Consider the following 13,131-nt stretch of genomic DNA (forward strand, 5'->3'; position numbering starts at 1 on the left):
AGGTGAGACCAGTCACTGGGACAATATCATGCTTGTTAAAGGTAGATGAGTAAAAAAGATGGAGACCCTCTAAGAGATGGGCTGACCGTGGCCGTGAGAATGGGTGGTCCACGCAGTGTTTCCTACATGGGGTTGCTGGGAGCCACAGCTGACTCAGAGCATCTATTGACAGCCAGCAAGTTGAGCCAAAGAAATGTACTGAATCTAACACTGATTACGTGACAGAGGTCGGAGAAGCACCATGGAGAAAAAGACTAAGAAATCTTTATTAATGGCCGATTTTGTAAAAATCATTAAGAATTACTTTCCAGGAAACGTCCACTTAGAACATATATCAGAAACTCAAATGTTAGAGGATGCCAGCTAGACAGCACTCACTCCTGTTTAACTTAACACAACAAAAGCCACAAGAGAAAAAAAACAACCGGTAAACATAACCAAAAAATCTCACTGCCCTCCAGTCGATTCTGACTCAGAGTGACCTTATAAGAAAGAGCAGAGCTGCCCCTCTGGGTGCCCACGGGTTGGAAGCCTCATCTTTCTCTCGCAGAGGGTCTTAGCCTATGCTTTCAAAGCACTGACCTTGCAGTTAGCAGCCAACAACGGGAACTCACTAACATAGGGTTTGGGAGGCTCTTAGTCTTGAAGGGTAAGAAAGCCTCAACTTTCTCGCGCGGGGCTGTGATCTGGTTTGAACTACCAACAGGCTGACTCACTACCCCGAGCAGTATACAATGGACACTTCTCCCGAATCCTAAGTCACCCGACTAAGCCTTTTTCAGACACCACGGAACCGGCTGGCTCTGGGGCCCAGAGCCGGGCAAACGCGACGCCGGCAAGGTCACACGCAGAGCCCAGTGGGCTGAGTCCGGAGCCCAGAGCCCGTCGCGCAGCACCGCCCGAGCGTCCGTCAGTCCCACAGAACCCCGCCCCGCAGGCCGCCCCGCCCACCGTGCCCGGACCGGGGCCCGGGAGCCCGCGTACCTCACGCCGCTGCTCCGAAAGCCCCGAAAGGCGCCGTCGGCCGGTCCCGTCCCCCCAACGGGCGGAGCGGCACCCCTGCCCTGTGGCAGCAGTCCGGCCAGGCGGCGGTGCAGCAGCCCCAAACTGCGAGTCGGCGCCGCCATGACCGCGGACCCGACTTCCGGCAGAAGGCTCCACCTGCTGGGGGAAGGAACGACCGGAAGCCGGTTCTGACCTCTGTCCCTTCGGGTGAAGGGAACCGGCCGGCAGCCAACAACCTAGGCTCCGCCAGGGGGCGGAGTCAGGCGCATAATCCCAGGCGTTGGGCGGGGCAGAACAAAAGATTTGCCCGCCCCTGAGGGCGGGGCCAAACTCCAAGTCTAGAGGTCAAGAGTGGAGCTGAAAGTAACTCCTGGATCTCCCGGGGCAGGGAGGGGGACAGGACTAAAAAGAGGCTGAGCCTTGGATGGGGAGACCAGAACCCCAGACTCAGCCTGGGCCAGAGAACTCTGGGACAACGTGCATACGGTGCTAACAGGAGACATGGAGCTCATCTGGGAGACCTTGGAGATTTGCGATGTGGTCCAGGGATTCAGTTCCATCCTCACCCTAACAGCTGTTCACATTCCTGGAGCTAAAGCTCAGGGTAAGTGTCTAAGCTATTCAACTGGGCAACCCTGCTTGCCCAAGTCAGAACTCCCTCCAATAGTCTGTGACACTGTCTGGGATTTAATCTCTGTTCTCCTCCTTTTTGTGAAAACGTGGGCTGTCTTGGGAGAGTTGTTGGAAGAAACTTATGAATGACTGTGAGGAAGGAGAAAGGGGACATGCTTGGGCAATACCAGGGCGTTACTTTTTTAAAGAGGTACATCACCAAATCTATCATGGAAGAAGTAGAATTATCCTTAGCAATGAGGATGGCAAGACTTCCTCTCAAGTACTTTGAACATGTTGACAGAAGACGCCAAAAACTCCCAAGAAACCTTCGCTGCCATCATCAGGTTCATAGGTCAGAGGAGAAGGGCCCCCTTGGACTTCTGAGCCTGTAAACAATTACAGGAGTAGGAAACCTCTCCTTTCTCCCCTGAGCAGCTGGTGGTTTTGGAAAGTCCTTGAAGTCAGCACCTCAATGCTCATCCCACTCCAACACCAAGAGAGACAATCCCCTAGGAATGGGGCATGCTTGGTAAAGTAGAGGGTCGTGGTGAAAGACCCTCAATGAGATGTAGTGATCTAATGGCTGCAACAGTGGGTCCAAACCTAACAATTATGCAGGATGGTACATGGACCAGGCAGTTGGTAGAGAAATTCTATTATTTTTGCATTCCATTTTCCAGCTTCTATTTTTACCTCCTTCCACACAATCATTCACACATTTTTTTTCTTTCTCCAGCTTCATTCTTTTCTACAGAGTCCTGGAACTCACTCAGTGGCACAGAGCAACAGCTTCCTACATCAAGGAGCTCTGGTGGCACAGTGGGTTCAGCATCTGGCTGTTCAGGGAGAGGGTGGTGCAAACCACTCGCTGCTCCTCAGGAAAAGAAGAGGCTCTGTGCCCCTTAAAGACCCCGTGGAGCACTTCAACGCTAGCGACTGAGTCCTTACCATCTCCACTTTCTGAAGGGAAAGCTAATCACCCAGTCTCCACCGTTTTCCAGTCTCTGTGATCCAGTCACCACAGCCTTGGAATCTACAGTGTGTGGCAGGCACATGGTTTGTAAGAGAATGCAAAAAACAACTTCTTCTAAGTAAGTAAACGTTCGGTAGCCCATTCAAGGTGCTGGGACAGCTGACAGGGTCACTGATGAAGCCAACTACAAAGTTGGCAAGCAACAATATTCCTCTGGGTAGTCTGGGTAGACTAGAGAATCAAATCCAGGGAGATTCATATGTGTATAAGAAAGAGCTTTATATAATGAGTAATTGTATATTAAGAAAACATCCCAGCCCAATCCAGATCAAGTCCATAAGTCCGATATTAGCCCATAAGTCCAATACCAGTCTATAAATTCCTCTTCAGACTCACACAACACATGCAATGGCACTGAATTCCGGAAGAACACAGGCTAGTGGGTGGAAAGTCTTGTGGATCCAGTGGTGGTGGAAGCATCTCAGTGCTGTCATGGGTCTCTACATGACTCCTCCAGCTCCAGGGCTCTGGCTTCAGCATAGCTCCATGTGGCTTTTCAACAGTAATGTCTCACAGAGAGAGTGTGTGTCCTGCCTCCAGGGAGGAAGACAAGAGTTCCCAGAATCCTCAGGAGAAGGCTATTCCTACACAGAGTCTTCATTGGTTATAACCTGATTGATAGGCTAGAGTCCACCCCTTCCTCATGTTGACAGTAGATTATGTAACTGCCACACAGTCTGTAGCTATGAGCTATCAAAACAATCCCCTACTGTGCCTACAGCTTTATGAGTGAGAACCCTTGCTCTCCAAAAGAGCAGGTTGGCATAGAAGTTGCTATTTAAAATTGTGTCAGTTAGACTGAAGCACCTCACCTTCACCTGGATGAACTAAGTCCACTTGACAGAGAAGCAGCCCTAAGGCTTTGGGGACACAGTCTGTACACAGGGCTGTAAAAGGTTCATGGAAAACCAGAATTAATGATAATAGAATTTCTCCACCAAATCTTTGAAGCGTTCTCTATCACACCTTGACTTTGTAGTTATCAGAAAAACAGGTGCTTGAGTTCACTCACATCTCAAACCTGATATTGATGTTTTTACACGTGATGCCTCTTTGCTTGGAGATTAACAAAATGCTGCTTCATTTAAATTAAATTTAACCTAAACTCCACCTTTCCCCCCAATTGTATAGCAGCATTGTTTGATGAGACATCTCTGGGTTCCCCTGTGTGGCATCTCTCATTATAGTGACATAGTTAAGCTAACTTGGTCTCCAGGTTTGCTCCTGGTGCAGAGGCTCTGAAGGGTAGTGCATCCAGGACTGCCAGAGTGTAGTTCTCATTCTGGCTTCGTAGGCAATATGATGGGCTGCTTGCTGGATGAAGGGAGGGAATCACTTTCTCCATGAGGCTAGATATCCCAGGTGTCACTCTCTTAATACCTCCTGTCTGAGGACCCTCGGTGGCACAGTGGGCTAGAGCTGGGCCGTTGACCACAGTTAGGAGTTCACCCATAGCCTCTCCTTGCAGATTTTACAGTTCTAGAGGCCAAATTCTATCTCAGAACAGGAGGGAAAGTGTCCCCTTTATCCAGACCCCTGAGGTTGAATTGTCAACGTTTCTCATAGGCCTTGAACCATGGAAGATGGTGGTCCTGTCCCATTTGTCTAAGGAGCAAACAACTTTGCCCCCACAGACTACGGCTTCCATGAGCATTGATTGTGGAAAAGAGCAAGACTGACCCCTTGACAACTTCAACTTTTTCTCCATTTATCTTGATTTTATGTTTGGACCCAATTATGAAGATTGTTGTTTTCCTTACATTGAGAAATCTACATGGAAGGCTGCATCCTTGATCTTCAACAGCAAGTGCTCCAAGTCCTCCTCACTTTCAACAACCATTGTTGTCATCTGCGTATCACAGGTTGTTTAATAAGCCTTCCTCCACTTCTGATGCCACTTTCTTCTTCAAAGAAGCCATCTTCTCTGATGATTTGCTTTGCATACAGATTGAATAAGTATGATGAGAAGATATAACCCTGATGCTCACTTTTCTTGCCTTTAAACCAAGCAGTCTGTCCTTGTTCTGTTTGCACCACTGCCTCTTGATGCAAGGCCAGGTCCCCATGATCACAATACAGTGTTCTGGGATTCCTAATCTTCTCAAGGCTATCCATAGTTCGCTTTGCCACACATAGTCTAATCCCTTTGTAGTCACTAAAACACAAGTAAACATCTTTTTGAAATTGTCTGATTTTAGTCAGATCCACCTGATATTAGCAACGATATCCCTTTTTCCATGTCCTCTTCTAAATTCGGCCTGGACCTCTGTCAGCTTCCTGTGAATGTACTGCTGCATTTATTGTTGGATGATCTTCAGCAAAAATTTACTTGCATGTGATGTCGATGACATTGTTCAATAATTTGAGCATTCTGTTGGGTCACCTTTCTTTGAAATGGGTACAAATGCAGTCTTTTCCAGTCAGTTGACCAAGTAGCTGTCTTCCAAATTTCCTGGCATAGTCGAATAAACGCTTCGTCAGCTTGTTGATATATTTCAGTGCGTATTCATCAATTCCTGGAGCCTTGCTTTTGGTTAAATCTTTCAGTGCAGTTTGAACTTTTTCCTTCAGGACCATTGTTCTTGATTATATGTGAACTCCTGGAATGGGAGAAACCCCTGGACCGGTTCCTTTTTGGTACAATGACTCTGTATTCAGTACTTCCTTCATGATTTAATATTTTCCCATAGAATATTTCAGTATTGTCACTCAAGGCTTGGATTTTTTTTCTTGGCTTCTTTCAGTTTAAAATATGCAGAGTATGTTTTCCCATAGCACAGTTCATTATAATATTTTACTTTGTCTTCTCAAGCTGCTCTTTGAACATTTCTGTTTGACTTTATAATTTCTTCCATTGACCCTAACTACTTTATAATTATGAGCAAGCTTCAGAGTTGCTTCTCACATCCACTTTGATCTTTTCTCTCCTCCCTTTTTAATGATCCTTTGCCCTTTCACCCATTTTTGCATGGTATTCTTGATGTATTCTTCAGTCATTAGTGTTTAAAACATCAAATCTGTTCCTGAGATGTTCTCAAAATTCAGGTCGGATATAGTCAAGGTCATATTTTGGCTCTTGTGAACTTAGTTTAATTGTCCTCTGCTTCGACCTGAGTTGGCAGATGAGGAATTGATCATCTGTTCCACAGTTAGCTCTGGGTTGGTTGTAACTGCTGGTGATGAGTGTCTTTATTGTCTCTTCCCATAGAGTCCATTTGACTTCTGTGCATTCCATCGGGAGAAGTGCATGTTTCCAGTCACTTTTCGGGTTGCTGGGGGAAAAAATTCAACGAACAACCTTTGTTTTAGAGATTAAATGTGATACTCGTGGATCTAACTAACTGCCACAGGAGAAAACCTATTGGCTTAGAGTGAAGGAGACGGAAAAATAATGAAAGGAGAGAATGATGTCTGCATCTTGGGTTCCTTTTTTTAAAAAAAAAATCATTTTATTGAGGACTCTTACAACTCTTATCACAATCCAGACATGCATCCATTGTGTCGAGCACATTTGTACATTTGCTTTCTACTGGAGCCCTTGGTATCAGCTCCTCATTTTTCCACTCCGTCCCCACTATCCCCTCCCTCATAAACCCTTTATAATTTATAAATTATCATTATTTTGTCATAACTTATACTGTCTGATGTCTCCCTTCACCCACTTTTCTGTTGTCCATCCCCCAGGGAGGAGGTTATATGTAAATCCTTGTAATCAGTTCCCCCTTTCCACCCCTCCCTCCCTCCCTCCACCCTCCTGGTTTCACCACTCTCACTCCTGGTCCTGAAGGGATCATCTGTCCTGGATTCCCTGTTTCCAGTTGCTATCTGTACCAGTGTACATCCTCTGGTATAGCCAGATTTGTAAGGTAGAATTGGGAGCATGATAGTGGGGCAAGGGGTGGGTGGAGGAAGCATTTAGGAACTAGAGGAAAGTTGTATGTTTCATCATTGCTACACTACACCCTGACTGGCTCGTCTTGTCCCCGCAACCTTTCAATAAGCGAATGCCCAGTTGCCTACAGATGGGCCTTGGGTCTTCACTCTGCACTCCCCCTCATTCAAAATGATATGATTTTTTGTTCCTTGATGCCTGATACCTGATGCCTTCCACACTTCATTATCACACAGGCTGCTGTGCTTCTTCCATGTGGGCTTTATTGCTTCTGAGCTAGATGGCCACTTGTTTACCTTCAAGCCTTTAAGACCCCAGACACTATATCTTTTGATAGCTGGGCACCATCAGCTTTCATCACCATATTTGCTTATGTACCCATTTGTCTTCAGCAATCCTGTTGGGAAGGTGTGCATCATGGAATGCCAGTTTTATATATCAAAGTGTTCTTGCTTTGAGAGAGTACTTGAATGGAGGCCCAATGTCCATCTGCTACCTTAATACTAAACCTATAAATATATGCACATAGATCTATTTCCCCATTATCATATAAAAATATATTTACATATGTACATGCCTGTATTTAGAGCTCTATCAATGCCCTTTGTCTCCTACTTCTTTCCTCTATTTCCTTTTACGTTCCTCTTGTGCCACTGTCATGCTCAGCCTTCGTTTGGGTTTCAGTAATTCCTCTAGGTTACATTGCCCTTGATCAACCTCCACCAGGTCTCTTACACCCTCCTCCCACTGCTTTTGGATCACTTGTTGTCCCAGTGTCGCTGGGTTGGTTACCACCGCTTCCTATTCCCCACCTCCCCTTCTACGGGCAGGGAACATGCTAAAGGAGCTGAAGCTGCTGTCTTCTTTGAAAAGAAAGAGCCACCCCAGAGCTGCTTGGAGATCAGCAGAACTGGTGGAGGGAACAGGAAAGGGAGGGTCTTCCTGGGTCCAAAGGGTTGGACTAAGCCATCGGTTCTCAACCTGTGGTCATGACCCCTTTGAGGGTTGAACGACCCTTTCACGGGGGTTGTCTAATACATCCTGCATATCAAATATTTACATTATGATCCATAACAGTAGCAAACTTTTACAGTTATGAAGTAGCAATGAAAATAATTTTATGGTTGTGGGGTCACCACGACATGAGGAACTGTATTAAAGGGTTGTGGCATCAGGAAGTTTGAGAACCGCTGGACAAGCCTTCCTGGATCTCCAAGAGTGGTGACACAACTTCCTAGGTTTCAAAGATTGGATTTTTGCCAACTCATTTCTGGAGTGACAGCTGCTGTTAAAATGTGCCACAGGGATGGAACTAACCCCTAAGTCTGAAGGGGTAGGATAACTATGCGTAAGGGGTCATATGAATGCAGAATCAATACTGAAATGGACAAGGAGAATGGGGCACCCAAACCTAGAATCTGAGCAAGGATTGGCACACCGTGGCTTGAGCCTTGTCTGCAGCTCTTTCCATAATGTATGTGGATCTGAAGAAAAATGGAAAAACATGTGTAAGGATATTGTTCAGATCTTGATGACTTGTTTTTGAAAATGCGATTATGGCTTTCAAATAATTTATAAATTGTTGTGAGGGACCAGACTGACTCTTCCAGTTCAAAAGTTTGCCGACCCATGCCCTAGAATATGATCATTTATGTGCCCTTGCCCATGTGGTCTCAGAGAAGAGAGGAGTGATTTCCAGCCTTGAGAGCTAAAGTAATTTGTTCTGTTGCATTTTGTATTTGTTTGATGCTGATTATTTCCTTTTTCTCTCAAATGCCTCTCATTTGTAATAGAAATAGCTACCTTGTTCCTATTCTATAATTGTTTTTTTGTGAAAAATCTTATATTTATGTTTGTAGGTTTCCCGCTGAAAAGGAATGTTGTCCCGTGATAAGATATGCCTAACGGCTCACCGATATTTAATTTAGATAATTCAGAAGATAAGATGGTAGTCTTGGAGATGATCTAATATTTTGAGAGGATGTGACTCAATGCATGTGCGCGCATATGGGCCAGGATAAGACTCTGGGGTTAGGACAAGAGGTGGAGTGTGATGGATTGAAGGGTGCTCCTCCAAATACAGCTTGTGAATCCTCACCTCCATGCCTGTGCTGAGAATTCCACTGGGGGAGACATTGCTACAGTTATGTAAGTGAGACAGCAATAGGGTAGGCTATGGTTTAAATCAATCTCATAAGAGATACAAATGAAGTTAAACAGCATGAAAGATGCAGAGGTGAAGGAAGAGAAATGCCAAGACACATGAATATGAGAAGAAACTCCAAGCGACAGGATTTCACTTCTGAGGTTCTTCTTTTAGAGCTGGTATCCTGAATGCAGACTTCTAACCCCCCGCACTGTGAGAAAATGATCACAAGCATCTGTTCTGGAATTCCCATTCTTCTCGATATTATCCATAATTTATTGTGTACCACACATTCGAATGTCTTTGCATAGTCAAGAAAACACATGTAAACATCTTTCTGCTTTTCTCTGCTGTGTGCCAAGATGCATCTGACATCAGCCATATCGCCCTTGTTCCACATGCTTTTCTGAATCCTATCTAAATATAGTATGTGAAAAGTGTTTAGCACAACTTTTGTCACATAACAAGCTCAGGGTAAACATATGCTGTCATTTTTGTATCAGATCTTCCATCATAAATGCTAAGATAATGTGTTAGGGTTCTCTAGAGATATAAAACCAGAATACCTGAGATTTTATAGATAGATAGATAGATAGATAGATAGATAGATAGATAGATAGATACAGCATGGAGGATTATAACAGCTAATTAGTCCACACAGCAGTACAGAGGGCTCAGTTCAACTCACTTCTATTAAACAATATACTGGAAGTCCTTCAACTCATGAGGACTGCTGGGTCCAAGATCAAGGAGGCAGTCTGTAGAGCAATGCAGGCAGTCTGGCCACAGGCAGCAAACAGCAGTGCCGGTCACCAACAGTCAGCCAGATGACAGGCTCCCACAGTCCCCAGCTCAAGCGATAGATACATCAGCAGTGTGGAGAAGCAGGTCTTGAAGGAACTCAAAGCTCTAGAGACAAGATCCATGGGTGGGCTGTCCCACAGGTAGTGTAGCTCTCAAGTTGAGGCAGAGAACCAGCCAAGGCAGCTGCCCACTGGTCTGATCACCAGAGAGGAAGAGAGAGAGAGGCTGGGCTCACCGAGCCATTTATCTCTTTGCCCTCCAATCAAACTGTGACCTTATTAACCCCACATATTCTTATTGACCAGGTTGGCATGATAAACCTACCTATCACAAATATTTTTATTATGCATTGAATTTTAAGCAAAGATGTCACTTTAAGATCTAAGGTGCACCTGACCCAAGTGGTGGTATTTTCAATTGCCTCATATGTGTGTGAAAGCTGAACATTGAATAAGGAAGACAAGGAAGAATTGAGGTGTTGACAAAATATTGGATATGCCATGGACACTCAGAAGAATTGGTGAATCTATGTGGGGATAAGTCCAAGCAGAATGCTCCTGGGAAATTAGGGTGGCATCACTGCATCCGCCATCTGCAGTATCAGCAAGGACCAGTCCCTGAAGAAAGACATCAGGCTTGGTCGAGTGTCAGCAACAAGGGGGAATGTTATCAATGAGATCCATTGAGAAAGACCACAGCGATGGTGTGACACATATCAGTCATTGTGTGGATGGCCCACGGTCTTCTGTTGTACACAGGTTGCTATGATTTAGAACAACTCGACACCTATCGGTGGCACCTTCAGCATTGTAGATGACACACTGCGATGTCGAGCGTCCTGTGTCTTTCTATTAATCCAGCACTCTGTGTATACGCCTCAGCAGAGTTCTAAAGTTTCTAGAGACATTGGGATTTTCAGATTTTTAATTCAAACTTCTCCATTCTACTTTGTTAGTAATGATATTAGCGGTTAGTAAGAACTAATTTTATGCCCAAGCCATTGGTTGAATTACTAGAAAATGGTTTTGAGTTTTAGCAAATACACCTTTTTCCTATTTATATGGCACATTATATTGTTTGGTTGTCATATTTTCCCCTTTATCAGTGAAGCATGCCATTAGATTATATTCATAGTTTTAAAATTATATAATTATACACATGAACAATATTGTCATTCTTTGTTGTTGTTGTTTTATAATCAGAAGCATTCTTCCTCCACATTTGGCAAAGATTTTTCCCCTCAAAATGTATTTATTTTGTTGTTCACAATATCAATAAGTGCCCTGGTGCCATAGTTGGTTACAAGTGGGGCTGCTGACCACAAGGTCTGCAGCTTGAAACTATCTATAACTCTGCAGAACAGTTGTGAGGCTATCTCCTCCTATAAAAAGTTACACTCTCCCAAGCCCACAGGGGTCATTCTACCCTGTTGTACAGAGCTGCTGTGAGTCAGCATCAACTTGATGACAGCGAATTTGGTTTGATTTGTTTGAGAATTTCAACATAAAAACATACATCAAGTCAACATTTTCCACGATGTGCAAAGAATTGACATTGATGATATTTTTAGAGTGTGTAGCCACTCTCACCCAACCTTTCTGAGTCATTCCTCTGTCATTACCCTAAACTCACTGCTCCCCACAGTTCCAGTCTTTCAGGCTGCTGTTGGCAACTGTATTCCGTGCACATAGCTCTTAAAAAGCATCATTCTCAAGACAGACATGTTCTGCTGGTCAAGCTAAACTATGGTCTCCCCTTTAAAAAAAAGATCTTAGGGGATATTTTTGGTTTAAGGTTCAAAGATTATCTAATGTCAGTACCGTCAGGGGTTCATGCAGTCTCTATGGCTTCAGAAAGCCTGAAGTGTCTCATAATTTAAAATTGCATTGTACATTTCCCTCCTTTATATCAGGACTATTCTATGGATTCTTTCATACAAATGTTAAGTAACAGTAGCAGGCACCATCCAGTCAGAAGCTATTTTAATGTAGGCTGTCAGTTTCTGTTAAAATCCTTGCTATTGAGTTGATTCTGCCACATCAAGACCTCAAAGTACAGAAGAGAACTGACCGCTGTGTTGCCTTTGCTGTATTTTCCCTCTTCGTTCTTTATTTCCCCAAAGCTCTGTAGGCTTATATTTCATGTACCAAACAATTTCATAATTCAGTCACATCAAGGAAAGCCACACAATCATCACCATAATCAAGTTGAGAACATTTTCAACTTTCTTGTACTCAATAGTATTAGCTCCCCATGCACCGATCTCACCTGCCATACCCCCAAGGAACCATTAATCCAGTTCCTCTCTTTATAGATTTATCTATCCTGGATTTCATACAAGGGGGTAGCTCCCTCTAAACAGGAAAATCTCTGCTGGGCAGAGCTTTCGTAGTATGCATTTTCCCCTGCTAGACAAGCATCCAGCAGCTCACTCTGCGTTTGTGCACCCCGTGGTGTCACCTGGGAAGGTTCTCTCTGGTCACAGGGGATTTTTCATAAAAGCTGTTTTGCTAGAACCTCATTTTTTTTGATGGTCAATTTAAAAGAACAACGTGCAGCTGAGAAATTTCGTTGCCTTCTCATTAAAAATGTCCTATAAACTGTTGTTGAGCACAGCTTACAAGGATAGTTCTATGGGAAAACTCAAGTGTATGAGTGGTTTTTCCTTTCAAAAAAGGCGAACTGTTGATTGATGACAAACCTCGTTCTGGATGTCCGTCAACTTCTTGAATAGAAGAAAATGTCTACTCTTAGTGCATTTGAGGTTTGTTCCACCAGGTTAGACTGCTAATTAAACTTTCTATTTTGAGATTCTGAAAAGATTGTATACCAGTGTGTGACAAAAATGGCCTAATTTGTGGCAGACGGGGGACTGGTTTTGCCACCGTGACGATTCACCTGCTCACGCAGCCATCACAGTGTGCCAGTGTGGGGCATGAAACAGCATGCCTCTCTTGCCCTGCGTACCTTACTCATCTGACCTTGTTCTGTGTGATTTCTTTTTGTTTCCGTGGATGCGGAGAGACATGAAAGGAGAGCGATTTGATGATGTAGAATAAGTGAAGAAAAACATGAGGGAGGTGCTGTCACCATCCAAACAGATGGGTTTGCAAATGTTTCCAAGAATGGAATCACAGATTTGATAAATATATTCCATGTAATGGAGAGCACTTTGAAGGTGATACAGTGGTTTTATTTAAATAAAAAAAAAGAGTACTTAGCTTTGGGGAAAACAAAACCCCAATACCAGTTATTTTGGGGTACCCCCGGTATACAGAAAGCAGAGAGCCTCATCGTTCTTCCAAAGGGAGGCTGGCGGCTTCAAACAGGCAATTTTGCCCGAGTAGCCCACAGCATCATTTCTGGTTTAGGAAGCTTTGGTAGCTGTAACCCTCCCCACCTCCTCTTCCCCAGCCTTTCTCAGCGCTATTTGTCTACTTGGGTTTTCTACTTCCTAAGTCAAGTTTGATGATTTATGTAAGTAATGGAACTTTTAAAAATATATAAATGTTTCCCTCATAGAAAATACTATCATTTGAAATAGTTTGTGGCATTTAATTGATAGACAATGGCAACATTTCTCTAAAAGCTGCCTGTTTACTCTGTGAGATAAAAAGAACCATTCTGGGCTTAAAA

The 13,131-nt window shown here is 44.0% G+C and overlaps 1 long non-coding RNA gene across 1 annotated transcript; it reads left to right on the top strand.

Annotated features, from left to right (window-relative positions):
• The first annotated feature begins 927 nt into the window (after positions 1-927).
• Positions 928-12,896, top strand: LOC142442836 (uncharacterized). Its single transcript, XR_012783479.1, has 3 exons — positions 928-1,609; positions 2,357-2,711; positions 4,220-12,896. It is a non-coding gene; the product is annotated as an uncharacterized LOC142442836 (long non-coding RNA).
• The last annotated feature ends 235 nt before the right edge of the window (positions 12,897-13,131 follow it).

Source organism: Tenrec ecaudatus, chromosome 3 (genome assembly GCF_050624435.1).
Source record: "Tenrec ecaudatus isolate mTenEca1 chromosome 3, mTenEca1.hap1, whole genome shotgun sequence".
NCBI lineage: Eukaryota > Metazoa > Chordata > Mammalia > Afrosoricida > Tenrecidae > Tenrec > Tenrec ecaudatus.